General features: G+C 33.6%; 1 protein-coding gene across 4 annotated transcripts in view; it reads right to left on the reverse strand.

The window, feature by feature from the left end:
• Positions 1–25,812, reverse strand: part of LOC117120049 (patched domain-containing protein 3-like) — a 53,073-nt gene that overhangs the window by 18,324 nt on the left and 8,937 nt on the right. Inside the window, exons 1-2 of one of the 4 annotated variants that reach the window (XM_033265047.1) lie at positions 17,243–17,410; positions 16,821–16,918 (exon numbers count right to left, since the gene is read on the reverse strand). The gene's annotated coding sequence lies outside the window, so the exon portion shown is untranslated. Of the gene's footprint in view, positions 1–3,076; positions 4,738–11,640; positions 11,682–16,820; positions 16,919–17,242; positions 17,411–25,812 lie in introns of those variants that run through there. The other 3 variants (XM_033265046.1, XM_033265049.1, XM_033265048.1) reach the window with 3 other exon arrangements.

Here is a 25,812-nt window from a genome sequence, read left to right on the forward strand (position 1 = left end):
TTCGTAATCTACGTCAAAAAATACATTAGAAAAAGTTGGTCTGGTAAATTCTGCAAAAATGTGACACCTTCCTCCAAATCCGACCGGTCTACTTGTCTTTGCCACATGAATAGCATCACAGCCAGTACAGCATGACACAATGTGAGACTGTATTCTTTATAACACAGTTTCATTATGAGTGTTGGTGTAGCTTTTAGTCATGAAAGAAAATGCATTGTTTTCAAAAGTTGAACCTTTGAATGGAAAAATATGGCAATATTCCATGAGGCTCAAAAGCAGTGGATTTCTATGGGTCGCTGTTTAGTGAACCTTTCTGATTTTGTGGTCTGAAAGCAGTATCATCCTACCGCCAGAAAACCACTCCACCAGGTTTCTTGGATCGATACTAGAGGGCCTACAGTCTCTCGTCAGATTATTCTGGAGGAGCAACGTGTATACATTGACCAAAGACATTTTTTACCCTAATAAACCTAACTGGCAAAATCAAACATTAATATAAAGAGGTCTGCAATTATAGGCCTACAATCTCCAATTCATTCTTTTTTATTCATGTTATGGTTAGGCAATTTAAAATTTAAACATTAAATTATTATTAATATTAAATTATTCAGTTAGACTGGCACACATTCAAGCAGGTACTGTGTTCAAGTGTGAGGTTCAGTTCAAAAAGCCTATAGTGTCTGACTTCCACTTCGGTTGAGTTATTTTTTGTTTTTCTTTACCATTTTGAATGGGAATATATTTCGATTTCATGGCATCAAATTACAGTATTTAGTGATATTTTACTGGACTGCCCTGGACAAAGAGTGGTCCATATGTGGAAACGTGTGGTGTAGCGTTATGTTCTTGCCTTCATTCAAAACAAGTTTGCAAGTTCAGCACTGTGCTGGTTGTAAGCTAGACCCCATTAAAAAAATTATTAGTTTATCACCCTCGCGCGCATCACATTTGGGCAAATCCCGATTTAAAAAAAATTTTTTTTTTCATTTTAAACGATCGTTTTTTCGTCATTTTTCACTTGAAAAAAAGATTATTTCACAGGCAATCTTTCTCATGTTGCGCATGCGCACTAAGATAGCTTTTCTACTCTGGCGCGATGTTTGTGTGTGAGATGAATGACCCCGAAACTTTTTCATCATGCCTCTAGGCCTAATTGTAATGCAAACAAAGAGGGGAATATCATGTTTTGAAGGGCTGGTTCGCAAAAAATATCATCCGTTATAATGAATTGTTTGATGCTTTAAAATTGGGCGAAATTGGAGAAGGAGGAAACATAGGAGAAGATTTTACTACGGTACGTATTGCTAGCTGTGCTTGTCATGAATCACCCTTGTCAGGCAGGCCTAACTAGTAGGTCAGGCTAGTGTATTTGAATGGATCGGTCGCAGTGCGGCGGGCGTTCTAGCTAGGCCCCGTCTCCCAAGCCTGGCCTTGAAATAGTCGCACGGGCCTACACATGTTAAGAAAATCAGTTTGGTATAGGCCTAATAAGATTTGTAAATGTTGAGGTATAATTTAAAACTATTTGTCCCTTGAGAAGCAAGACTATAAACGTATCAAGCAAGTAGGCCTACAGTAGGCTAGCCTGGCTTCCTAGAGGGGCCTAGATTAGGCCTAGGCCTAACCCAGCAGGATCTATAGGCCTAGGGCCTAGCCCTACTTAGGGGGCCTAAGTTTGTTTTTGTCATCCAGTCATGGCATACATTTGTTTTTACATCAGTTCTATAGCTCTTCAAAACATATAAAATGTTTTCTTTTTCCTCACTTTTTTGTAATTTTTTTCACAGGTTGTTGCAAAATTTGGTCCCACGAAGAAGGTAGACACATCCATTCAAGTTAAATATATGTATTTTCCTTCATTCTTTCAAAATACATATTGGCAATAATAAACTTACCAAAGCTATGCACTTGCAATGACAGGAGATGTAAAAAGAGGGTCAATAATTTTATTTATTTTCTATATACTTTACCTTGCCAGATGTATTTATGAATTCTCACTTTTTCATATTTAGAAACTGTACTGTATTTTAGCAAAATGTGTTACTGGACAATAAAAACATGTTTTCTTTGTAAATTTGAGTCCGTTCTTGAGACTTTTTATGTGTTTGTCTTCAACCAAATGCACCAGCGAACACCGATAGGATGGTTGAAAAAAAAAAAACCTCCCTCCCTCATCAGTTTTTTTGCTGGGATAGGGTGATAAACTAAAAATTTTTTTTACGGGGCCTAATGTTTGTATCTGCATTTACTGTAGTTGCTTAATGCCAGACTCCGAGGAAAAAAATGGTTGATTTGTTGTAAGACCAATATTTTTTGAGGGAATGGTGGTAACGCCCCCTCCTGCCACTCACCTCCACCCCAGTTTTTAAATATTCAAAAATCTTATAAGTTATTAACTGTTTTTTGTCAAACACTCCTTCTGTGTACTAGGAATATTAATTTTCCTCCATATTCTGGCTTTTAAAATTTTGAGTCTCTTTCTATTAATATGTTTAAAAAAAGAGACCTTTATCTGTATTCAGTATGACTGTACCTTTCCTTTTGTTTATTTAACTTGTGTTTTTTATTTTGGTTTAGTAGTTTTCATTTGTCTGCTTTCTTTTCAGTTTTAGGCTATCTTATTGTTTTTGATTTACTTTTAGTTACTTTTGAATTTCATGATTGTAATTTTTTTTTTAATTTTTTTTTTGTTATTTACCGTATGTACCAGGGCTTCCTTGAAAAGCAGTGCTAGTCACTGAATGGAAACTCCCTGTTTAAAAAAAGCTTTTAAATAAAAAATATAAATATTTAACAAGCATTGATGCAAATATTCATAGCAATAAATAGAAGCCCTACAAACGCCCTTTTTTTACGTCTCTGAGTCTCTTAACCCAAGAATATTAATGGCTGCCTGATTATTTTTGCAATTCATGTGCCAAAGACTCATGTATGTCAATTAGTAGTAGGGTATAGTATATGAACTTAATTATGCAAACAAGTACTAAAATGATTACCGTACCTCCTTAATATGTCTACTATAGTTCCTCATAAATGGTGAAACACTTAAAATTGAAAATGAATATGCTTTGCTTACCCAATTCTACAGTACTGCCAGTACTTTACCTACTTTGCATAACCCTTGCCACACAATGAAACTCAGGTTAGGCCAGACAGAACTTTATCTTAACAGTTAATTTGTAATCTTATCTAGGTAAGTAATATGTAATTTAACCACCTTCGTAATTTTGAAATGGGGTCACTTCATTTTTATAAAATCACTCAAAAGCACCCACTTAAAACATTCCCTAACATGTTTCCCATCATTCACAAAATGTTCCAACCTCCAAAACCATGAGTAAAGTGAAATAGTTATTAATTAGGATAAGCGAAGCTTAAATTACTTAAGAATTTAAGAGATATTTTGCTCCATTTTTTAGTTGTCCCACGGTACTATAGCCAGAAATACAATGGGAGCAGTTATGGAATTGAACCAAGAATCTAAGGTTTGAATGGATTTCCACAGTTCAGCACACACACAGTGGCTAACCACCAGTACAGCTAACTGAGCTAAGCTAAAATAAACAATTAGGTTTCAGTTTTAGATATGGATGTCTCTTTATCTAATTTCTTCTTCTTTATCTTCTTGTTGTAGGTTTGTTCTCTTGCTTGGTTTCCCAGGGCCCCTTCATATCAGCCATGGTGAAAGGGCCACCCACTTATATGCCCTTGAATGGCATTTGAAAGCATTTTCCACCACTTTACAATATTGTTTTTAATCATGCAAAATTTGCTTCACTTATTAGGATCAAAATAATCTTTGGAGAGATTATGTATAAATAATACTCAAATTGTACCTTGGGTATGAAATACACTTTTTGTGTTGTTTTACATTGCTATTATGCATATATAGTTCATGAGTATGAGAGCAATTTAGAAGAGGGACTCTCTAATTTGATGCAAGATTTCTTGGTAGGTCTTCTTGTTTGTATAAACTAGAAAAATATATCAAATATCCAGATTTGCTATGAAAAATTAATAGGCCTATGGTTTAAAGTATCTTCAGGATATACAAGAGTGAAGTGCAATCGAATTTAGTCAATATACAAAGCATGTCAAGTAGGAGATGCCAGAAAATCAACTAGAATTATTGATTAAATCTAATTCCTTCTGAATAAAAATCTGAACATACCATTTTGCTCTTGAAGAGTTTGACTTTCATTTTATCAATAACTGTTTTGTTAGTGGGACAAGCATAATACCTAGATTATATAGCAAGATAAAGCTTTATTAACTTAACAGAAATATGTATTTGGCAAGAAACATCCTCTACAGAACTTTTCACATAGATTAGAAAATGAATACTCAATTATTCTGAATTCGAAGAACAGTATAGATAATCAGGAACCCAATGTCATTTTGTAGGAAGAAATTGATGAAAAATTCTCAGCTAACTTTGTAGAACTTCTTGTTATTGCATGTTAGCAATAAATCTTGAATTTCAAATTTGCACGCAACCTCTTCAATAACTCTAGTTCTAAATAGTAATTTCAAAACCAGGTTGCGTCTCAATGCCATACATATTTAATACTGCAACTTCCTTGTTTGCAATAACAAAAAAAATTGTCTAATTTTGTTTCATAGTTTACGCTCACTGTGTAATTTGCTCTTATAGATCACCATTTTTTATATGATCTGGTAGAAATGTGAATTTCATGTGTCTTGACAATGACCAACATATTTTGGAGAGCACGCACCTGGTCTTAAAGTGATGTCTCTACATACAATCTGTACAATAATATACAATCTATATCACAAAAAGTAATGGACCTGTTCACATGCACATATTTGCACGGAATGTACACTTAATCTGTGATAGCAAATAGCTTAAAGTACTGCAAGAAAATAGTAATATTTAATACAGTATTTCAAATTCTGTATATAAACCCATGTAAGGCATAGGTGTAGACAGGGAGGTGCATGGAGTGCGGACACACCCTCATGGCAGCAAATTAGTTCCAGCCCATGGACTGAAAGTGACAGTAAGTTTTCATTGGAATTTGGATTTACAGTAGTTCCGCATTCTGGGATTTAGTCCCACATTCTCATTTATCACACACCCCTCTCCCTCATCAGACTGAAACCAGCCAATGCTTCTGAACCAGTGGCGGCTCTTGGATATAATTTTTTTTGGGGGGGGGGCCTCTGTCCGATGGGGGGCTTGAGCTTGTATGCCTGAGGAGAGAGAGGGTTTGGGAGGGGGTGCCTCCTGCTAAATGAGATTTTTGTTTAAATAGGGACCTCTGGATGGCCAAAAATGGCACTTTACCACTGTGTGTGTGTTTTTTAGCTTGGTGTCGGTCTATTTTTTTTTTTTTTTTTTTTTGGTCCAACTGCCCGACGAGCTCGGTCGGTGGGGTAGGGAGGCTTGTATAATAGGGCGGGGGGCCTTGTCTGATGGGGGGCATAAGCCCCCCTGCCCCCATTGGTGCCACCACTGTTCTCAACAATTTTTTTTATTATCATTTTTTATTTAATATTTATTTTAGGCAGAAGACTAAGAATTACCAGTTGTAATAAATCAATCACTATCTGAATAGTAATAGCTTTCTAAGAAAAACATGCACTCATGCTCTGCATAAAATAAATTAATTCTTGCTATGAATTAGAGTGTAGTATTGGATTTAAGCCCAAGACACTCAGATTGGAAGGAGGCCATCTTTAAGCTGCAATTCCTTATGTGTGATAAAAAGTAATACCGAAATAACTGAATATGATCTTTCTAAAAGTAATATAGTACAGAGAATATACATTTTAAAAAGAAAATACAACAAAATAGTAATAAAACAATTATGATACCAAAATAATTATGATACCAAAATACTCTCATTCCATGATGCTATCTGCATTCAAACAATGAAACTAGCATAAAATGAACAATAAATCTACAGTAAATACAGTATTACAGAAAAGCATACTTTAGTGTACAAGACATAAATAACCTACCTAAGCTGGCATACTTGCATTGAAATCACATTCCCATTTTGAAATTAATTTGAAACACTGTTTAGAATTCATACTAGTATCAAAATGAATGAAAAATGTATGAAGTAAATATTAGTGAAAATAATCCACATTAATGCCTTAGTCATATTTAGAATCATGGTTCATGGTGATACTGTAGCCGTCCAGTCCCATACTTCTGGGTGCAAGTCCAGCAACTTGGTTTTTCTTGTGGAAAAATAATGGACATTTACAGTATGTATACAGTATCTGTATGCCTTTTCTTTGCAGGTGTGAAGCACATCAAACAGGAGCTGATGATGCCCTCCTCGAGACTTGGTAAATAAACCCTCCAGAAAGACTATTTGACATAGATTTTATTATTTAATAATTAGTACAGCTATTTTTAATAAACCGCCATCATTTCCCTCTACATGTACATCAAACTGTATGGATGAGTGAGTCGTTACAAAATCATCAAAGATCTACAACTACTACAGTAATCCCCTACAGTTCAGTCCAGAGTTCTATGGGGATTTGACTCATACCAGGGATGGATCCCAGGGGCCAGGGCCCTAATAAAAATTAGAAAAAGAGAGAAGAATGAAAAGAAAAGAAATGAAAAAGAGGATGCACCACTATTCCAAAGTCAGTAAATTTTTGGCCAACAATCACAACTCACGGTGGTGCTTTGCATGTGTAGCATGGACCCTACCCAGATTTTTGTCTGTATTTTCCCCTGCACACAACTCCACTCCCTACTAGGATGTGCCATGATACAATGAAGACCAATTGGTTAAATATTTTATTTATGCCAAATGCAATTAGTCTCTTTAACAACAATTTCAAAAGAAAATAAAATGCTAATAGACCTATATAATTTTCATTTAATTTTTGGAACTATTTTTAGACCTACTATGGTAATGTACTAGTAAATATATACTGTAATTTGGTTCTTTAAAAGTACTGTACATTCACTCTAAATTATCTCAGGGTTAAAATCATGAGATAACAACCACTACAGGTAGAACACACTATAGTGTTTCGTATAAAAATTATTAAACAAATGTGTAAATTAATAAATAATTAATGTGTAAATTAATAAACAATTAAGTGTAAATGAATTTTACTGTCTAGACCTTGCAACAAAATAATGCTGCATGGGTTGAGATGGTCTAAAAATGAGATTATTTCACTCATCTCTGCTGAAGGCCATGTTCCTGGGGTCATGTTCTAATGAACTAATAGCTTTGTAATTGCTGTAACTGTACAAGTACCATTATTAAATTTGACAAAAGAGATAATTAGGTAACAGTAACATTATGGTGCTGTCAACAGCTGGTGCAATTTCATTCTACGGCCTATTTCTACTGACGAGAAAGAACTGTTCTTAAGAACTGTACTTTTTAAGATCAGTTCTTTGTGGCAGTAGAAACGTGACCCACAAAAAAGAACCGTTCTTTTCGGAATTCCAAAAAACAGTTCTTTGCCACAGAATCGGTATATCCATGCCTGAAACGCCAAAGAACCATTCTTTGAACAAAAGAGCCGTTCTTCGTAGAGTAGTTTTTAGCTGCAGCATAAATGTGGCCTAAGTTAACCTACAGTAAGGTCAACTTAGCCAGTAGGCTAGGCCTATATATAGTACTAGTAGAATTGTTGAAAAGGATGTAATTCAGATTTAATTTTTAAAAGACTTCGTAAAATACTTGTCATATCAATGATTTAGGCCTCCTACATGCTTTTACCTTTTGGACATATTCTTAAGTTCTTTAATATTGTTCCACCATACCAGTAATACGATAGGCCTATCACTGATATAGTATATGAACGATATTATTTGTTATTAGGAGGAATCAGTAAAACAAATGTAAGAACAAAAGTTTAACCATTAATTGTTTTATTTAAATACCGACATGAGCTAGTATTGGGACAGCACGAATCATCGCTGTTTGTTTTTATCCTAGTAGTCGCATGAAAATGTTTTGTTAAAAGCTTTTATTAAAGTAATTTCAAATTACAATATGGGTAATTGTTACGTCATGCATATGTAACGTATCAGTCCAGACACCGTTTTGCGTGGAATCAAAAATCAGTTGCAATGCAGTTCTTATCTTGCTAATCTGATAATCAACCAATGATAAGAGAACCGTTTCTTTCTCTATATTCAGTAGAAACACGCCAGTACTCAGGGTCACAACAAAAACCATGGACTAAGCTAATATTGGTATACAAGGTCAAAAAATTATCAATATAATATTCTTTGATTAACAATTGGGTGAGTACTTCAACCTGACAGTAGATTAACATCTAGATCGAGTTTCAGACAAATGTGGACAGTCCGATATTGTACCAAAATATAACCAGAGGTGGCGCCAGAATTTACCCAACAGATATCCTAAACTGCTGTAAGTGGGTGGGGCCATAGGGACCACCCACAACCCTTTGAAGGGGATCCTGAGGGAGGCCCGAAAGCTCAAACTATTTATAAATTTTAAAGGCTTCGTTAGCCTAATGTCTTATGATATGTAAAAATCACACAGGATTCTGTCTCCATCCTGATGTATTGTGCTGGGCTTTCCTTTAATTTAATGTTTTACTTTGTAATTTAAAAAAATTGACTGTTATTACTCGGATCGGAACTTGTTGTAAAATACAGCACAGTAATCTTGCCACAGAAGGTAATATTGTTGAGGTGGTACCAACCATGTTGCCATTAATTAAATCACCTTCACAAACCGCAAGATGTAATAATAGCAGCATAGATTATTTAAAATATCCTTATATCCGCAGATAAGGAAGTAGACACAAGTAGCTCCTAGACAGTATTAAGAAAGTGGGACAGTATTAAAAAATAATCCCAGTCACACCTTGTAAATTTCCCAGGAAGAATATTGTCTTATGAGAATACTCAATCTTGAGCAGACAAGTTTTTGTAGCACAGTCAAAGCTGCAACATTATTAATTATACAATTTCAAAGAAAATAACAGGATCTTAACCGATCTAAACAGCTTGAGGGTAGAACATCTCCCAATTGCTTACCTCTCTGTCCAAACATAGTTCGTAATTGAAAAAAATTGTAATTCAGAGCGTTCAAATTTTCATAGCATCTCAGTAATGAGGGTAGGCATTACCGGTATACACTATTATAGAGGCTTTGACATGGGAGCAAACTTTTGTCACTATATATGACTTGGATTTTACTATTTTCTGCAACAAAATCATACTGTACAGAAGCCAAAATTATTTGTACTCACTGTGTATAGTATTCATTTAAGTGATTTCCTAATGAAAACATTTTAATAGTAAAAATTAACAAAAACAAAACAAAATGCGAGGTTCTCTATTTCTACTGTACAATAGCTGCCGAACAAACATGCACAGCACTATATCTTGGCTGAAGACGAGTATGTCTTGTTATAAAGGAAGTTTTATGACAATTTATTAGTTTAAACATTTTCTTTCTCGGCTGAAATATAAACTTTTATATTATTTTTGAAGATTTTAACATACACAATTTTTAACATTGTTTGTAATGACATCATCAAGTTCGTAATTGAGAGTGCATAATCATTTGGAGATGTTTCTGTACATTAATAATGTGTCTAAGACTACAACATACATCTCTTGCTGAGTTACTCCAAAACAAGATAAATAAAAGGTACAGTACATTATGCATATTATGCATGGAAAAAACTCATAAACAAGCCAGATAATGTTGTGACCTCTGTTGCATTTTACTGTATTAATATTATTCATTTATACTGTATTATTATATTACTCTGTATTAAATGCAACGTCTGATCTCATAATCCTCCATACAGTGAAACCTCTTGGCTGTGTTTACTTGCATAACTGTTTGGTGTCTTTAAAATATGGAGTCGAAGTCACACTTGCGGTAACTACTGTATAAACTAGGAACCATTTTTTCCAATAAATGAACAAATAAGAAATCTGTCACAATTTAATATCCATTTGGCGACAATGTACGGTCCACCTCCACACCCAGGGACCCTAACCAATAATTATTATATTGCATCTTGGAATATTTTTTTGTCTTCTCATAAGCTTATAATTTTATTTCATTCTTTAAATTTTTCATTTTCCAAAATGACTCTCTCATGATTATTGTGTTGGGATCGCAGCAAATCAAATAAGAAACTGGTAGGCCTACGACCATTTTATGGGTTTATGTGCTAAACATGTAATAGTGTGATAGTTGATAGATTTATAAAATAGATAGATTCATAAAATTTAAGGCCTACCAGTTGTTTAGGTTTAATCATGAAACTATAATGATTGGTTTGATCTTATACCTCCATGGTTAGATCATGTGTTGCTCGTTTTGTGCAATAGGTACTGTAACAGGCGATTTTGCAACTACAGTGCATAGCATCCTGTAGTATAAAGCACCATTTATCAGCATTACTTCCTGTCTTACCTAATTGTGCTTTGTAATGCTCTGGTTCACAGACCTAAAACCAACTCCCATGGGAGGTTGCACCTTGTGTTTGATTGACTAAATATTAAACTGCCAGGAAAACATGTGTGTGTGGAGGTACAGGTGGTGTTTTACAATAGTAAATACTGTAAAATACATCTAGGTCCTATATTAACAAATAGAAAAAGTCTTTGATGCAAATTTTCATCAGTTGTTCTTGCATTTAATACATTCCAATAGAGACACATCAGTGGCAGATCCAGTGTGGGGGGGGGGGGATCTTCAGGTGGTTCGGATGAATGCCCCTCTGTGAAGAAACGTAACAAAATACTACTGGGTCGTGGCTTACAAAATTCATGCTAAACCTTCCTAGGCATAAGTTAGCAGATCAGACAAACTAGTATTAGCCTGACTAGCCTTCAATTAAATAAAATTATACACACTGTTTTTGGTTCGATGTCATAGGCTTAATAATTTTTGTAGAAGCGTGCGTTCTTCTGGCCTATTGGTTCATTGATCCATGGAAGAAAGTCTATATGTATCCAAATACTCAATATTGTTGGAATATAATAATATATTGCCTATGTCTGATTTTTTTTTTCTCTATGTATAGGCCTAAAGAATGAGATATAATTACCTTACTTTTTTTAGGGGGGAAACCTTGAATTTTGAAGAAACAACTCCTCTGAAGTTGGGAAAGCTCATTTCCGGCCATCTAGGAATAAAAATTTTTCCCTTTCATTTTCTTTTATTCTCGCAGTAGAAACGGGACCAGTTTGAAAAAAGCGATTAAAAAAAATTGATTAAAAACATGCAATGGATAGCATGTTTGAACGGCAGATAACCGATTTTGGCTGTGCACCTTTTAGCTGCAACACAAAAGCGATTATCAGATGATGTGACCTCCGGGTCGATCACTGCAAAGACTAGATCGTATTACTGTAGGCGCGAAAAATCAAAAATGCAGTTGCAACGCCAGTAGGCTGTCTGGTACTCATTAAAAAAACGGTTTTAAAAAATTGATTATTTTGTGTTTATCAGTAGAAACACACCCTATGTATCTTGTATCCTTTCCCAGATAACATGATAGCCTTGGTCTGGCCATGGTCTGTCCTTGGTCTGTTTGCATTTTCACAAGGTTATCTTCTATGTATCTTATCTTTCCCACAGACAACATCCCTGGGCATGTTTTTCTCCTGATATCACCACTTTTTACCTTATGGCCTTAGTCTGGCCATGGTCTGTCCTTGGTCTTCATATGTCTTCACAATGCTTTTTCCCCTTTGCATAATCATTACCTATCTAGGTATAAAATGATAATTGAGCTGAGATTAGAGTTATTGTTCAAAACAGATTAAACATTGGTCTTACAAAATATATAGCCTTGACCCAGTCTCACAAATTAAACCATACTAAATTCATAGTCAAAACACTGAATAGTAAAGCCAGCAACTTTCAACAAAAGGTATCCAGAACTTTCCAAAAATCTCCAGAGGAAAAAAAAAGTTTTCTTTTTCAGTAGCAGTATGATACTGGAAAATGACTTTTAACTCTTGTTCATACAATGTTATTTAATTAGAGGGGACCTAAAATTACTGTTTCATCTTTTATAATTTGTTATCATCTACTTTCCATCATTTCAATTTTTTCTAAATTTTTAGGAGGCTTACAAAGTGTATATTAGTAATTTTAGTAAGTTTTATTTATAATTTATAAGTATAAATAACATTATAATTAATACAGTAATCATAATTTCCAAATATATTAATGATATATAAAGCTGTTTTTCAATATTTCTGTTTATTCTCTTTTTTTTCTGTTTATCTAATTTTTTTTTGTTTGATTATATATTTAAAAAAAAGCTGCACTGTAGACAATAATATAATCAATATTTTGTTGCGCAATTAACTGAACTGTACCAGCAGTGTCTAAAATAACCAATTGTGAAATACACTGTAAAGTACACAATCTCAGTGAAGAATGTATATAGATAGAAATATCCTTTTCAGACAATGGCATTAGGTCCTACTACGTCTACCTACATTACGTTTTCAGTGTACTAATAATCCATGTGATCCTCCAAAATCAATTGATACCATATTAATCGCTAGTACACAATCTCCATGGCAACCATTAAACCTGTTTATTGATCGATAACCAATTGTCCTAGATTTATTATAAGTTCAAAAACAATACAAATTAATCTGTATAGTACTTTTTAGGAAGTGTTTTATGTCAAGTGCCTTTCTGGTTCAAGTTAATCTACTAAAGTAGAATTTGTGGCTTTATTTTAGTGGTGTACACTTACAGTATTATATTCTATTGGCAATACCTGAAACAGATTTGATAAATTAATATCATAGGATAGAATATATCAAATGTAGGCTTTTAATAACTTTTAATGTTAATAGTTTAAATAAATTATAAGACTTTACTTTAACCTTAAAGATATTGTCTATATTAAGCTATAAACTTGGCTTTTACCCCGGTATTCTTAAAACTAACTTTAGACGTACAGTAGTTCGAGCTAAAACTTTAAAATTACGTCATTTCGTATTCTTAAAACGAACTTCAACTAGCACTACGACTAAATGACGTGAACCTCGACTAAAATTATACCTCCGCAGGCCGATTTTTTTTAGTCAGCCTAGGGTCAGGCTAAATCGCCGACTTGAAATATTTACCCCACTAAAAACGAGTTTTTTGTAACTCACGATAAAGTGAAACGAATAAAAACGATTATATACGCAGGTTTGATATATCTTCGGTGTGTTAAACAAAAGAGACACCAAGTTTAGCTTCTGGAAGGAGAAATAACCATGTTTTGCTGGCCACATGCGATAGTTCCTGATTTGCACGAAATCCCCTCGCGTTGCGATCACGTAGCTTTACAATAACAACAACAAAGATGGCGCCGCCCTCGCTCGGGCTCAACTATAATAGTTCTCCAAAGAAAGCAAATTTTCAGTGTCTGTTCAAATTCTCTATTGTAATATTTTAACAACTAATATAGTTATTATTATAGAAAATTAATTAAGGGAATGATGGTCTATTGTGAATTATGAGGAAATACATTTTTGAACCACAGACGGCAGCTTAATATTCATCCGCGTTACCGGATCTCTAAAATTTCGTCTGCTATAAAAGTTAGCCCTTTTCATTGGTTAGTTTGATAGTCGTGGCTTGCCAGACGTCTTCAGTTGAACTAAAACTAGGACTTGATTTAGTCGTAGTTAAAACTTCGACTACATTGTTTGTGAATACAAATTGAAGTTAAAGATGCAACTAGCACTAAATGAAGTTCTAGTTCGAAGTTCGACTAAAGTTTGTTTTAAGAATACGGGCGTTAGGCTTGGAGAGCAGAGCTGGTTTTAAACGTGAGAAAAAAAACCATAGAGTACATGGTTTACCCTACATCAGCATGAAAACTGAATTGTTTATCTGTCTTATTTGAAGTGAATATACTTGATCCTTATAAATGAGAAATAATTTTTGGAGGATATTCCAAAATACAATACTGTATATTAACCATAGCACCAACCACACAGGGTGAGGTGATTTGTCCATGTATAAACCTGATATTAAACAACTGTACCACCTTTCAAAGTACAGAAATACCTGCATTTACAGGCACTTTTAATTTGTTTGCCCAAAAATCCAACCATTTTTGATTTGTAGGTTAAATTGATTTCAAAAACCTAAATTTGTATTGTGTATAAAGTATATATAGTAGGAGTGAAAATCAATGCAATGCCATGTTTCATTAGTTTTACTATCCACCAACAACTATAACACTATACACAAAATTACTGTATTTACTCAGATCGCCTTTGAAGGCTGTGATTATCTGATTGAAATCATAATCAATAGGTGAAACTCCAACTTATTAAAATAACATGTTTGTTTTTATCACTTAAAATATACACATTGAGAATAGATAGATATTAGAAATGTATTTGACCCATTATGATTGGACAAAACAGTAAGACACAGGTGAGAGCCAAAGTGTATAATGGAAGATACAGTAGATCTAGCTGAAAGGACAAGATCATTGATTACATAAAACATAATGTAGAAACATGGTGTAGTTCCAATACTATGCTGACCATCCCCAGGCCATGCTTAGATACCTATACCCTAAATTTTAAATCTAAAGAAATTGCCCTGTAGCCCTTGAACTATCAAAATTATTATTAAGAAAAAAAATAAAGGTGTTACTCAAGTTGCTTTCATAAAGGCCTTGTTAGGAGGTAAAAAGCAAATAAAAACAATGCTGGAAAGGATTGAACATACTGTATGCCACCGAAATGAAATGACCTCAACCATGAGGTCGGGGTTCAGAACCCTTGCTGTGCAAGTCCCTTGGTTACTTGGAAATGGAATTTTCCATGTCTCTTTACCCATAGTAGCAAACAGTATGAAAAATTTTTTTATTTGGTATTCTCCAACATTCAAGACTTTATTCTCCTACAGTACAATCTTGCAGTAGAATTATTAAATGAATAAGGTTATCAGAGCAGAAGTAATGTGAAGGGAAATTTTTTTCAGGCTCTTTCTATTCTGTTATGCCCTAGTGGACAATATCAATGCCTGTAGCTCATGAACTATCAAAATTATTATTATGGAAATGTTTTCCAAATTCATTACAAATATTCTAAATCAAAGCACATTATCAATTAGTGTCATAATCTGTAAACATTTTAAGATCATTATAAGACATTTCTTCAATCAGCGCAATAACAAGAATTTTTCACTGTTCTATATTTATTTCAATAAACACGCATGTAAAGTTTTTAGATGATTCTTCAGCAAGAATTTTATTGGGGTGTTTATTCCGGGCGGAATTTGCTTTTTCTGCTGTAAGAGTATCAATAAAAATAATATACGTTCCAATCAATAATTATCAGTGAATATGATGTCTATCAAAAAATATTTAAGCTAAGTGCATAACTCATTTTGAATTAATTAAGGTATTTATTAATATTATCTTCTGATGATACACACATCAAGAAAAATAGGGTTTCTCTGATTTACTCACTATTATAAAATAAATTTATCCCAAAATTGATTACCAACTAATTTAGATGTCTATGGAAGCATAGGAAGTGGTATATGTCTAATCAATAACTTTATTAGTAGGGAACTAGAATAAAATATTCCTAGATTTGTTCTTTAGTTAATATGTAAGCCAGCAATCAACATTGCACAACCAACAAGAGAATTTGTAAATAAGAAACGCCGTCATCTTTCTACATTTGCATCTCTTTTTATTTACTGCTCAACCACATCATTTAATTATTTAATGTTTACGTTTCAGATTAATTCCACTTACCGGTACCTGAGAAAAATCCACAATAGACTACAGTAGCCTGTCAGCTTTTTTTGTTTCTTTTGTATATTACAAAAAGTTTTAGCAAACATTGTGGGCGCCATAATTTTCAAGGGCTTAATTTAGAATGATCCAGTTTGAATCACTATTTCCTGATGCTTAGTGCACAACACAAATATGCCAGGGCCGGCATACACGAAGAGTGTAGATTTTTAGAATTATGAGCTTTAACTCTACATACAAAATTTTATTATAAACCTCAAAACTGGCCTAGTAAACCTGTTTTCATCAGGAAAATTATCTTAGTGTAATATTTCTTCATACTTTAAATCTGAATTTGTAGACCTCATCATAACCTTGGCATTATACACCAGTTTTCATTTGTTTAATGTTCGTTCTTGGAAATCAGAAATATTATTATTGATCTGATTAACATCATCTGAATGTGAAAAGGAGCTATATAGTAATTCTGTACATAAAATATAAATTTCATAACTTTCTTATTAAATATATAGCTTATGGCATTTTTTCCCATATTAATAAAAGTTTTGTTTAGACATTATTGGGGCGGATCCAGTAAGGGGAACGGGAGGCACGTGCCCTGTTTTGCCGCTAAATTTCAAAAATTTCAATGCAAATCAATGTTATGTGCTACTCACTATCTATTTTTAAACTGTTGTGCCCCAAACACCCCCCATCCCCGTTTGAAAAGTTCTGAATCTGCCCCTGTTAAACTGTTTCCATTGAAGAATTTAATGTGTATAAATATATATATATATTGTTTTCTCCAAAGATTAAACACGATTTACAAATATTTACAGATAATCAGATCATTCGATATTGACGTAGGCCTACATAGGAATATACGGTTGTCAAGGTCTAAGAATGAATAATAAGATAAGATTATTGGACCTACTCACCTGGCAAAAGTAAATTTGTTCTTGTTAGAAGCCCTATCCATGGCCAAACCCTTTCCATGGCCTCTTTGTATGTAATTATTTCAATATTTTGATTATTTGATTAAATTGAAAAATGTTTAAATATAAGCAGATATAATATCATCTTACCAAAACTTTTGCTACAGTAAAAACCACTCCATTCTCGTTTAACCTGGTCCAATGGTACAAACAGCATCCAGACTCAAAAGCCAATGAACTTCTTGATCCTAAAAACAGAAGAAGGGATATTCATGCATTAAGCTATATCAGACTTGCTCCATGTCTTATAGACAGAGTGTACAGTACTGCAGTATGTAATTATTGAGCTGACAATTCTTAATCAATAAAGCACAAACTAGAACGGCCTACTTGAGATACAAATCAATTGTTCTCTATTCTGTTCTGGTCAGTAGGCCTGATAAACAGACTGACCTTTGGATGTGTACTGTACAAAGGCCATGTAAAATAAAATAATTGGTTAGCATCCCCTCCCCACCATCAAAAAGGCCACCAACCCGATTTTTTAAAAAAATTTTTTACAAAACACTCACAAACTGCATTTAATATAGGTTTGTTTGCCACCTGTCCGCACACTAGCCAGACCACTTGCAGTTCTATGCTCTACTGTTGTTCTATAGGCCTATACTGTAGCCACATGGTATCCATAATGCCTGTTGTGTTGAGGAGTGAATTGTGCATGATTACATAGAGATAATTGCATTATGACGCTGTTATTCGTAGGTAAAGTTTCTGCATGCTATAGATGGATTATATAATTCCTTGTACAATATGTAATTTTGGTCTCTGTTGTTTTCATCTTTTTTTTTTTTTTTTGCTGTTTTTCCTTGCGAAACTCTTTTTTCATGTTCAACACAAAAAAAAAAAAAAAAAGAAAAAAAAAAACCCTCCCTCCCTACCATTAAAATTGATAACATAAGGATGCTAACCAATTATTTTATTTTACATGGCCTAATTGGTCAAGAATGCAATGCCATTAGAAAGATCATTCACTGGTCACTCATTAGCCCATGACAAACAGGAGAATATGATTATTTTAGATCATTTATTTGATTTTGAGATATTGTAAAATTGATATACAATATAGGGGCAAAAGTTGCATGGAGATTCAAATGGCCACTCTTCAAGCTTAACTTGGTAAATTTGATAAACTAAGGCCTAATAAAAATAGTTATCACCCTATCTAGGCTGGAAAAGTGATGAGGGAGGGAGGCTATTTATTTCTATTTTGCTAAAGCCAAATCACCCAGTTGTTTGCTGGTGCATTAATCAAAGTAAAATACATGATTGAGATACAGTGGCGGATTTAGGGGGGGGGGCCGGCCCGGCCCCGGCCCCCCCTTTTGGGAGGTAAAAAAAAAGAAAAAAGAAAGAAAAAAAGGAAGGAAAAGAAAAAAATGATAGCCCAGAACGCCTCAAATGTTATTTTCGGGCGTCTAGAACACAAAAATTTCGCGGGGGCATGCCCCGGACCCCCCACGACAGTGTTGTCTCAAATCGGCCAAACTTTCGTCCCCCCTTCCGGCCCCCCTTTTGGACATTTCTGGATCCGCCCCTGAGATAATACAAGCAATATCTACTAACTATTTACTACACAAATTTAAAACAAAATGAAAAAAATATGAAAAAACAAAATTTTTCCATGTTATTTTTTAATACCATAGAAGACATGTGGGCGGGATGATAAACTAATCATTATTTTTAGTAAGCCTAACCAACGAATATTATTTAGCCCTGTTGTTACCATTCTACCATCCAAAATGGATGATTGGCAATGAAGCCTCAAGTTTATTAATACGCCTAGGCCCTTTCAGATTAAAATGGCTAAAGCTCAGGAGTTTTCAGGGAACTCTACAAAAATGCCATAACCTGCCCGCACCCCCTTAGACCATAAATTCCACCTTGTTTGACCATATTTTTTCAAGTGCCACTTGTGCCCCCATGCAATAAAATCCTGCATCCACCACTGAAATTAAAGCCATGTGTACGTGCACAGGAGTGCTCTTTGAGGCAAATACAAGTGTAAATATGCTGGCGTTATATACTGTATCAAGTGCATAACATTGGGTTATTTACAAAGAAATAAATAAACTGAAGTTTCTCTAAATGCAAGAAGTGTATTTTATGTCTGTTTTTGCAATGGTTTCTGGTGACAAGAAGAATTAAGAGTTTCTGTCTCAAAGTGATCATCATGTTCAATTAACTATGAAAACACTCTAACGCAAGTTTGAGAAACACTGTATTAGGCCCTATAAAAAATATTATTAGTTTATCACCCTTATCTGGGCAGGAAAAGTGAGAGGGAGGAAGGCTTTTTTTTTTTTTACTTATTTTTTTGCTAAAGCCAAATATCACCCTTGGGTTGTTTGCTGGTGCATTGATATTCAAAGTAAAATACATGATTTAGATAATGCAAACAATTTCTACTAACTATTTAATAAAATAAATGAAAAAAAATAAATAAATAAAATTTTTAAAAAATAGGAAGAAAAAATGACACAAAATGATGTATACTGTAGATTTGTGAAATAACATTTTAATACTACCATTATCTTATAGGGAACCATCAATTTGTCATTATTTCGAAAGAGTAAAATAACATTCTTTCCTAAAAGAGTACTGATAAAGAGTTAATAAGCCTACTATTACTTTGAGATCATAAATTAATTTAATTTTTTTTTTCATTTCATAATTATTACATACACTGCTCTGCTTCACATTTACCACATATTATGTGCCATTTTCATTCATTCACTTTATTTTTCAGCAATTAACTTTATTTTTTACTTTTTTATTAATCAAATTAATTATCACTTTATCTCATTCAAATTCCTCTTTTACACAACTCATCTTGCATTCATTTGAAATTTATTTTTTCCCTTTATACAGCGCAATGTTCAACGTACGTATAGGCCAGTAGCTCCAGGAGTAGCCTAATAATTCATTTGTTCTGTCGCTGCATGGACGTATGTCTCTGCAGTCATTCATACTGAACTCTCCTTTTTGTCGTCTCACATATACAGTACAAACAATGCGAGGCACTGATCATATTGTACTCGCATGAATAATGGTGTTGCTTAAGGCATATGATATAACATGATGAAACATGAAACAATGCGAGGTACTGATCATATTGTACTCGCATGAATAACATGTTGCTTAAAGGCATATGATATAACATGATGAAACATATGTTTCATCATGTTAAATTTATCCCTGTGCAGACAAGCTTTATTACAAAGTCATATTATTCAGATACGGTAATAACACTACAGAAATCAGCATATATTGACAGAACTATCATTATTTTAAAGCTCACAAAGAATATAATAAAATTTACAATATAAAGAATATGCTAAAAAAACAGCTAAAAAATAATGAAATTTCCTTGCTGATGTACGGTAGTATTAATATAGGCATTGTCATTTTTAATATAATTTAATTTTTCAAATCAATCATAAAACCATCTTTAGCATCATCTCATCATCAACTAACACCATCATCCTTTATTATAAATCATGAGAAAACATATCATCCTTTGTTCTGTCTCTGCAGTCATTGTTCATGGAGGTCTTGGTTAGTTAAAGGTTATTTCTTGTTTTAATAGTTCTTTTTTTGTTTTTTCTCTTTTCTGTTTATATTAAGCACATAGAAGCTCCTGCATTATATGCTATAATGTAACAATATTATTATTAATATTATTATTATTATTACTGTACTAATATTATTATTATCTCATCAAATAAAGTCAATGCTACTGTATAGACATCTTTATCATCATTAATATTATTAATATCATATTTTACATTTATTATACAAAGGTAGATACACTTCTTGAGGTGAACCTTAAATTGCCAAAGTACACAGGGCACCTCGTGAGATATCAGGCAATATAAAGTAAACAAACATTAAATTTAACACAGACTAAAGCTTAAAAGTCTAGAAAATACATAGAAAAAAGGTTACCTGTTTAACCTGTCATGACATGAATCTCCACAAAAATAAAATTTAATCAAAACATAGAGAGAAAAAAAGAAAAATGTATAAAACAGGAAAATGTTTCTTGTAGGCCTACAAAATAACATGAACTTGAACTCCTATAAAACAGCACTGATTGATATTCGTCCTGTGAATTCTGTGTGCATGACAAAGACTATGGAAATTTTACACAGATTCATATTAAATGATGATGATCCACCTCATTTACATTAGTTGCCATTACACCATATGCCAAAATCAATAGATGAAAACAATCAATAATGATCTCCTTAAGGTGTTACTTCACACCTGAATAAAATTTCACTTCAAAATCTGCAAAGGTGTATATGAATTTTAATCACTATACAGCAGACATGTAGACATAGAGTCAGACACAGATACTTTATTGTCACATCAAGGAAATGCGAGACTTGCTTCCTCAGTAAACATATAAAAAATACATTGCAAGAAAAACAAAGGCATGAAAAAATACAAAATGTGCCAACATCACAATTTAAAAAAGATTAATATTTATTTATTTATTGCTATAAATTAAATAGAATGGAGGCTATAGATTTCATATAATCAATGTACATTAAAAACAATTTTGCAAATATTCATTCATCTACTTCATTACATTTCTTTAGTTTATCTGGAATACAGTTGTTAATTCTATTAAGCAGTGTGTACCTGTGACCATACATTTAACATACTCTGAGCGTTTTATCAAGTTATTTTTTTTAATTGTTGTAGTGAAGTCAGATGGCACTGCACTGTAGTGCCTGCGGGTCCCCTGGGGCCCAGCCCAAACTTCCTACTTGAATGTAGACATTCTGTATATCATTATTATTATTTAGAGTGAGATGGATGCCTCGTTAGAGGGCGAAAATGATGTACTGTACGAATATCAGAGAGTGGCATGGTATGAAATCTAAATCATAAAAATGAAACATAGGACCACCAATAACAACTAACCACCCAGCTTGATAGCCTTGGCAATCATTTGGTGGTTGGATGTAAGGTGACAAATGTTTAATATATACTGTGAAAGATTCTTTAATATATAGACTATTAAGGTTTTTTGAAACTTACATGACAGTTTCAGTCACTGACAGTTACCATTATCAAATGACTGAAATGTACAGGTTATCAAAGAGTACAAAACTGCAAAAGGTCCGACTGCCCTGATTTTACTGCAACTGAAACTGTCATGTAAGTTTCAAAAAACCTTTAGTCTATATATTAAAGAACCTTTAACAGTATATTCAACTAAAGATCTAATGAAATTCTTCCAATAATTTAATATTATAGCTGGATAAAAAGGTAGATAGCTCCTTAGGGTCAACAATCAAACATGCCAAATTTAAAGGGAGTAGAATTTAGTTGCTAAAATGCTAGACCTAGAAGGGCTTGTTTTTCAATGCAAATTTTTTATGGAATTTTTTGTCTTCAAATACGCAGACTAAATTCATTTTTGATTAAATCCTGTTCAAAATATTTGGATCTTTCCAACATTAAATTAATAATCTCTTATTATTATTATTACTATTATTATCATTTGTTTCTTATGTAGCTATGGTTTTCTGCCATCATATTTGGAGAAAAAATTGAAAATGAATCTTGCTGCATACAACACATACAGAAGTGCTGGTCTGATGACAGCAATTCAAGCCCAATTCACAGTAGACCTAGTATTTTAAGAATCTTGTTCACGTGACACTCGTTTTGTTAATCTTAATTTACTAGGCCCTGAAACCTATACTGTAGCATCTAGTAACATGATAAAAAGGTAAATAAAAATGTAATGAGCTGTCAAGTAACCTGTAACTGTCTGGAAGTAGAAGTCAACATGTTGTTTTATCGATAGACAGTACTGTACAGATAATTTCCTACAGTATTCAAATTTCTAGTGGGCAGTAATACAGTATGTCATTAACAGACTGATGAACAGATGAACAAAACAGGAACATCTTGTTGACATGTATTGGTAAATTAACAAGTAACTTTGTGCATAAAAACCTACAAACTAGAAATTGCAAATTGCAAGTGAAGTGCTGCGAAGTACAACTGCATATAAATGTTCTTCGAACAAAATTATTTATGCGAGTCAAGTAAAAATAATGAATAATAAATATATAACAAATAATATGAGACACGACCCATTGTCTATATTAGACCACTTCTCATTGGGTAACAAAGTCGTAATTTTTCATTTTTGTCAAAAAGTGTCTATAGTGGTGAATTATGGTTTAGGATTTTTTTTAATAAAGTTTCAAAAATTTCTATGTATGTGGAAAATGTAGTTGATTACCAAAGGTTACAATTTTTATTTTGAAGACTGCATGGTCTAGGAAGTGTACATTTTTTTTATGGGGCAAGTTTCCAAGAGCGGGTTTTCTAGGGGCGAGTTGCCAAAGAGTGTTGCCAAAGTGCGAGCCAGCGTGTTATTTGATCACAAGTGCGAGACATCGCAAGTGTGTGAGCCAGTGAAGTCACGATAATAGATACTCGTTTACTCGAGTTGTGCGAGGTATCGGCTGAGATTTGTGGAGTACAATTCAAAAAACAACTATAGGTCTAATAATGAATTATTGTGATGTTAAATAGACAATGTTAGCTATCAAGGAGCGACGTTGTTTTTCATTGGGACCTTCGTCCCTTCAAGGCTAGGCCCATCCTAGCTAGCCTAGGCCTAGAGTAGGATAAGGCTAGCGCAGCATGCAGATGTTGGTACGTGTTGGTTAGTCTACAAACGTCGCCTAAAGTAATTGATTTTACCTGGCAGAATGAAAAAAGGAAACTCCGCTTTTCAGTCGTCTTAGGCCCTTGTTTTTTGACGAACAATGACCTTTCAGAGGTCAAATTGCTGTCAAGAATATGAATTGGCTGCTTCGCAGCAAATACCAAACATAATTTTCTTTTTTCAAAGGTCTACTGTACACATCCAGAGGTTACAAGCTTTTTGTACAGTATAACTGTCTAATGAAAACTAGTGATATACCGGTATTACACTAATATCAAAATTATTATTAATAATTATTATTAACAATTATTAATTACTAGCTGTTAAGCTAATAATTAGTATAGCAAAATAAGTTTTAAAGGCTATAAAAAGTACAACTGCTAGAAATTTTACAGAAAAGAATGTACAGTACTAGGCCTAAATACTGTACCTGGACTGACGTGCCTTTATATTTCTAAAGAACTGTTTAGTGAACAAAAATGGCAAAAAAATATTAAAATTTCTAGTGGTCAGATATGACAGGCCATTAAGTAAAAAAAAACAGATGAACTAAAGACAGGAAATTCTTCTTGACAAATATTGGTAAATAAGCAAGTACTTTGTGCATAAAAACCCACAAACTACTGTACTATACGCAATTTTCTTTTCAAAAACTAGTCTACGCCCGTTATTACCATACTGTAGGTTGCTTTAATTTTTTCATTATAGTCTTATATTTCTCATGCTTGGCATGTATCCTGAGAGGACCTCTGCTTCACATTACAAGCTTTTTGTAGTTACAACTATTTAATGAGAACTAGTGTTATATCACACTAATACTGTATCATGATTATTATTAATTACTAGCTGTTATGAGCTAGATATATCTAAACCAAGTTTGAAAGTCTATACAAAATTTACTGTAACTGCTATAATTTTACAAAAAAGAAAGTAAATAATGTACGGCACCTAAATTGACTAGTTCTTTCTACAGTAAGCACTGTTTAGTAAATAAAAATGGCAAAACATGTTTTCAAACATTTTCTAAAACTTTCAATGCCAAAGATTTTATCTGATATTTTTATTCATTCGGGTATATACCTCCATGGTATATTATACCAGATTTATTATTTCTATTTATATTTTCCTCATTGTTGATGCAAAATTGCATAGCCAGTCGAACAATTTTTGGTTGAAGGAGCTCACTGTGTGAAATTTGAATACTGTAGGAAATCATAAGTTCCAATAGAAATGCGTGTCATGCCAACCGAGGCACAACCAAAAGTACGTAGATTACGAGCCTCCCGCATACCAACTCTCTATTTTACGAATGCCATTTGCAGTGAGGACATTCGGCAAGAAAGCCTAACAGCAATATTGTTAATATCGACAAGCTTTAAAACAAATTAAACAAAATTGCAAGGAAAGCTGAAGTAATGCGCGTACTTTTGGGTTTAGTTCTAGATTTTGACTAGAACACATGGCTGTCCTCGCAGGTCAGCATGTTTTGGTTTGCAAGTTTGACCTGTCAGATGAAATTTACTTGTATATTGTGTAATAAGTATACACCTTATGAAATTTGTACAATAGGATTGTTTAGTCTACAGTCTTTGTAGTTTCCTGAACAACTTACAAAACTAACTGATGCATGATCCTTGATCAACAAATAATAATGGCCAATTAGTTTGTTTAGGATATGCATTAATATACCTTTGTCAATGCTTGACACGTTAAAATTGCTGCATCATTGTAGTGTTTATTATCATTATTATCATGCGCTATCAAAGAGCGAGAATAGTAATAGTAGCATACAGTATCCAGGATTCTGAAAAGGGGATGCTGAATAGAAATATTAACAACATATCGATGGCTATGACAACACAGTAATTTGGTTGTTAACCAGTGGCGTATCTAGAAGTCTTGAAATGGGGGTGCTGATGGGGGGGGCTCGTTGATCGGTTGAGGGTGCTACTTCGCAAAATAAGGTGATTTCAGGTGATTTTTAAATACTTGATTTTTGGGGGGTGACTGGGGGAAATGAGTAGTTTTTGGCGGGACGTGCACCTCCTCACACACCCCCTAGATATGCCACTGTTGTTAACGTCCACAGTAACTTACTTTGCCATTAATTTATCAGTTTTTACGTTTTAACAATTAAGAGGGGTTACACCACTGGATAAACCCTATTAAAATAAGCTGCAGACCAGAATCCGAGATTCAGAGGAAATTATGTTGATGAGCTTAATGGAGAACACACATAAATATAATAAAAATAAATTAAACTGACACTTTCAGATGTTTCCTGTGTAACTAGAGATAAAGAAGCAGAAGCCTTCACAAATGAAATTTGTTACAGCTGATATGGAAGAAGATATCAACATCCTGTTTCTAGTTTATAAATCT

The sequence above is a fragment of the Anneissia japonica genome, unplaced genomic scaffold (assembly GCF_011630105.1).
Source record: "Anneissia japonica isolate Jap-2015-1 unplaced genomic scaffold, ASM1163010v1 scaffold287597_len576451_cov177, whole genome shotgun sequence".
In the NCBI taxonomy this organism is placed as follows: domain Eukaryota; kingdom Metazoa; phylum Echinodermata; class Crinoidea; order Comatulida; family Comatulidae; genus Anneissia; species Anneissia japonica.